This window comes from Musa acuminata, chromosome BXJ3-10 (assembly GCF_036884655.1).
Source record: "Musa acuminata AAA Group cultivar baxijiao chromosome BXJ3-10, Cavendish_Baxijiao_AAA, whole genome shotgun sequence".
NCBI lineage: Eukaryota > Viridiplantae > Streptophyta > Magnoliopsida > Zingiberales > Musaceae > Musa > Musa acuminata.
The window spans coordinates 9,878,845-9,883,623 of record NC_088358.1 but is presented as its reverse complement, the minus strand read 5'-3'; the positions used below and the strand labels follow the sequence as shown (position 1 = coordinate 9,883,623).

Below are 4,779 nucleotides of genomic sequence, written 5' to 3'. Positions count from 1 at the left end.
CAAGTAATTTCAAAGTAAACTAAGGGGATTTTGATTACCATGTCATCGAAAGTCGTTAAGGCGTAGTTTGCCACCTCGACTTTGATGGTTTGCTCCTTGTCTTCGGATAAGCTCGATTCGTCCTAGAGTGCTTCCTTCATCTTGTGTTCATAGCAAGTAGTTATGTTCTTTTTAAGTTTATTTTTGTTCTTTGATTCTTGTTTTAAGAACTTTTTATGCTTTATTGTGAGAAATTTAAGTTTATGATTACTTGAGCTTTCGCTCGAGTAGTCTTCTTTTGTTCTAAGTGAAAAATCCTTTCTATTCTTTGGAAGGTTGTTCTCAAGTTCGTCATGTGTCACATAAGTCATTTCGTTGGTCATCAAAGACCCGATAAGTTCTTCGAGAGGGAAAGTATTTAAATCCTTGGCCTCTTGAATGGCTATTACTTTAGGATCCCAATTTTTAGAAAGAGATTGTAAAACTTTATTTATAAGTTCAAGATTCGTACTTGAACAGGATCTGTTCTATAGGTTCGTACAACTGTCTCTTAGAACTCTAACGAGACAGGCACAAAAGTCTGGTTGATGATTCAGGACCTCAGGATCGGAGCGTGATTAACGGTGGGGATTTCTCGAGGTCTCTCACGGTAGGGGATCGTTCTCAGCTGGTGGTTGCCCCATCCGGCTAGGGCGATCCTGGGGTTGTCTGACAGACCCACACACTTTTAGAGGGCGACCACTGTAGCGGCGACGACACTGTAGCGGCGGCCAGATCTCCCTAGGGCGATTTGACTCCTCCAACGGCGACAACAATGTAGTGGCGACCAGATCTAGGGCGACTACTGTAGCGGCGACGACACTGTAGCGGCGACCAGATCTAGGGCGACCACTATAGCGGCGGCCAGATCTCCCTAGGGCAATCTGACTCCTGCAGCATCGGCTTTCTCCCACGGGCGATGGGCGACGACACTGTAGCGGTGATCTGATTTCCTGTAGCGTCGGTTGTTTCCCAAGGGAAACGGTACTGTAGCAGCGGCGACAACACTGTAGCAGCGACGGTACAGTAGCGGTGACGACACTGTAGCGACGATGAGATCTCCCTAGGGCGATCTGACTCCTGCAGCATTGGCTTTCTCCCACGGGCGACGATACTATAGCAACGATCTGATCTCCCTTACTGTAGTGGTGATCGGATCTCCTGCAGCGTCGGCTTCTCCCCAAGGGCGACGATACTATAGCGGCGACCAGATCTCCATAGGGCTGTATCGGCGATCTGATATACTGCGATGGTAGCTTTTCCCTATGGAGACGATTCTATAGCCGCGACCAGAAGAGGGATCAAACATGGCAGCGACGGCCCCTAGGGCTGGCGATGGTGGCGGGAGGGTTGATACGATGGTAAGACTCCCTACCGTTACCCCTCAATTGGCTCCTCCTCCATATCCTCTCCAGAGAGAAACTCCTTCGATGAAACAACATCGAAGTAGGTCGCGCTCTAGATCGCGGCAGCCTGCCCTCATTTCCAGTGACCCTAGGCCTTGGACTAGCCTCTTCAAGGCTCCGGTTGGAAGTCCGGATCTAAGCTTGGAATTCTTTACTCCAGAAGTTCAGGCTGATAAGAAGATTGTCGTATACGAGACTACTGATTCAGCAGAGCTTATTGAGACATGGTCTATGGCGATTGTTGGCTATGTGGTAGGTCTCAAAATATCTTATTTCCAACTATCCTCATTTATCAAAACTCGATGGGGAATATCGTCATTTGATCTTCATATGCTGGAGAACGGATTCTTTGTTTGCAAGCTATACTCTAAAGAAGATTTACAACGGGTCCTCGAAGGATTCTGGACTATTCGCGGCCATCCAATGATTCTATGACGCTGGTCTCCTGATGTCCGTTTGGAGTTAGATAGCCTATAGTCTATTCCATTATAGGTATCCTTTTAAGGTCTTCCTCTACATCTTTGGAGTCGACGTTTTATTGCAAAGTTATGCAGCACTCTGGGACAGCCACTCTACATCGACAAAGCAACAGCTGCTCAGACGAGATTAGCATTTGCACGAGCATGTGTACTGGTTTCTTCCGACGAAGATCTTCCAAATGAGGTTTTCTATCGTGATCTTGACGGGAACACTCGGAAGGTACATGTCTCATATTCCTGGAAGCCACAACGATGTCAGCATTGCTTATCTTTTGGTCATGCAAATGGAGCTTGTCAGCAAACTCCAAAACAAATCACAAAGGTCTATCGACCATGTCAAGCACCTCGGCAACAAAGCGAGTCTTCTCTAATGGCAGTAGCACCGATGGTGGCGAAGACTATTGAGCATTCCGACTCGCAAGGACAGCACCGCGGATAAAAGGACAAATCCAAAACTATATCTCTTCCTATAATGTCAGAGCCTTCCACAACAGAGGTTTCCCTTGGTACTAGTGGACAGGAGAAACATAAGTCAGGAACTTCATCTCTTCCAATATCATTGGATCCGTCCACAATAACTCAACAAACTCAGGCCCAAACAAATCTCGCCAGCAAGGATATTCTTCCTGAACAAACTCAGGCCACAACAAACATCGCCAACAAGGATATTCTGTCTCAACAAACTCATGCCCCAACAAACCTCTCTAGCCAGGCTACTCCAACAAGTACTATCCAGGATATTGTGCTGCAACAATCTTATCGTGCTTCAACAAACCCTGCCAATCAAGACCACATGATTCAAGGTATTTTAAAGTTTAAAAATCTGCAAGTTGTAGATGAAGTGGATAAATATAGGAATAAAGCCATAAAAGGTAAGTATATTGTGCGGGAGGAAAATACAAAACTGAATGATAAGAAAAAGGATGGTACAGTCCATCCAAAGTTGTAAGATGAATACCTTACCACCTTTTCATTTCTTTATTACTGATGAAGATAACATGTTGGAATGTTCGCGAACTTAATAAGCCGGAGAAATGTCGGGAGCTCAACAGAATAATCAAGTCTGCTGCATGTGATATTGTTATTCTAGTATAAACGAAAATTAAACAATCACGCGTTCAAGCTCAAAAGAATTTAATATGGCCAGACGCAGAACTGTTTACCAATGACTCAAATGAAACTTTTGGTAGAATATGGGTCTTATGGCATCCTAACTCTATTAATGCTTGGTTTATTTCTGCTACTGATCAATTCATTCATCTTAAGGTAGAGGACAAAAAGAATGGCTGTCAATTCAATTTCACTAGTATATATGCTTCAAATAGTATGCAAGAAAGAAATACTCTTTGGTTTGACCTGACTAATATTGCAAATGGCTGTCTCAATATACCTTGGATTGTTCTTGGAGACTTTAATACTGTTCGGTACACAAATGAAAAAGAGGGGGGTAGACAACTTTTAGAAAGCCAGCTTCAAAGTTTTAATGATTACATTGACACTGCAGCTTTGTTTGATATGAAATCTGTGGGTAATTGGCTCTCCTGGAGTAATCAAGGTGCAGTTAACAGAAAAATAATGGCTCGACTTGATAGGTGTTTGATTAATCATGAATGGTTAACAGTTTACCCAAATTCACTTCTTGAGTATGATGCTCCTTTGTTTTCTGACCATTCTTTAATGTATATACACGCAGACAAAGCGACACCAAGAGGCAAGAAACCGTTTAGATTCTTTAACATGTGGAGTACTCATTCTCAATTTCTTGATGTTATCAGATCTGCTTGGAATGTTGACGTACATGGATCCCCCCCTTACATCTTATGTCAAAAGCTCAAAGCCTGTAAAGCAGCACTAAAGGAGTGGAATACAAATACCTTTGGCAATATTACCACCACAGTTCAATTTTGCAGGAAGGAACTAATGTCATTGCAACATGAGCTGCAACTTCAGCCAAATGATGAGAATATTATCTACAAAGAGACAAAAGCTAGAAATAACTTCATGCAAGCCTTAAAATAGGAGGAAAGTTTTGCAAAGCAGAAGTCTCGACAGCATTGGCTTACATTAGGAGATTCCAATACTAAATTTTTCTATGCTTCAATTGCTACTCGAAGGGTTGTTAACCGTATCAGCAAATGCAGAGACAAAGATGATAATTTTATTGAGAATTTAGATGAGGTTAAAGCACACACAGAGCAATTTTTTTATTCCTTACTCAATCAAGCTGGGAAAACTAATAACATTCATGTGGAGTCGACTAGAAAACTTGATTCGGAAGCTATTTCAATCCTCAATGCCCCAATTACAGACGACGAAATTGTATGTGTTGTCTTTAAGTCACCAAAGCACAAAAGCCCAGGTCCAGATGGATTTCCAACTGAATTTTACCAAACTGCTTGGTCTATTATTGGAAATGATGTGATCAAGGCTTGCCAACATTTTTTCTCTTCAGGTCATATTCTTAGAGAGATGAATTGTACTTTTATTTCTTTATTTACGAAGAATGCAGGGGCTGATTCACTAGAGAACTATCGACCCATATCATTATGCAACTTTATTTACAAGATTATCTCCAAAGTATTGGCAAATAGAATGCAAAAGGTAATACACAAGATCATTAGCCCAAATCAAGCTGCTTTCATCAAAGGGAGAAGTATACATCATAACATTTTGCTTGCTAACGACTTGGTCAAAGATTTACATTCAAAAGCAAGAGGGACAAACATATGTTTTAAAGCTGATTTATGGAAAGCCTTTGATTCAGTTAATAGGAAATTTATCTATAAGATGCTCCTCGATATGAACTTCCCACAGCAATGGGTTAATTGGATTCAATCTTGCCTGGAAACTCCAAAGTTTTCGATACTCTTTAATGG

General features: G+C 42.0%; 1 non-coding gene across 1 annotated transcript; it reads left to right on the top strand.

Moving 5' to 3' along the window:
- The first annotated feature begins 480 nt into the window (after positions 1 to 480).
- LOC135652016 (small nucleolar RNA U3) lies at positions 481 to 697 on the top strand. Its single transcript, XR_010502032.1, has one exon. It is a non-coding gene; the product is annotated as a small nucleolar RNA U3 (small nucleolar RNA).
- The last annotated feature ends 4,082 nt before the right edge of the window (positions 698 to 4,779 follow it).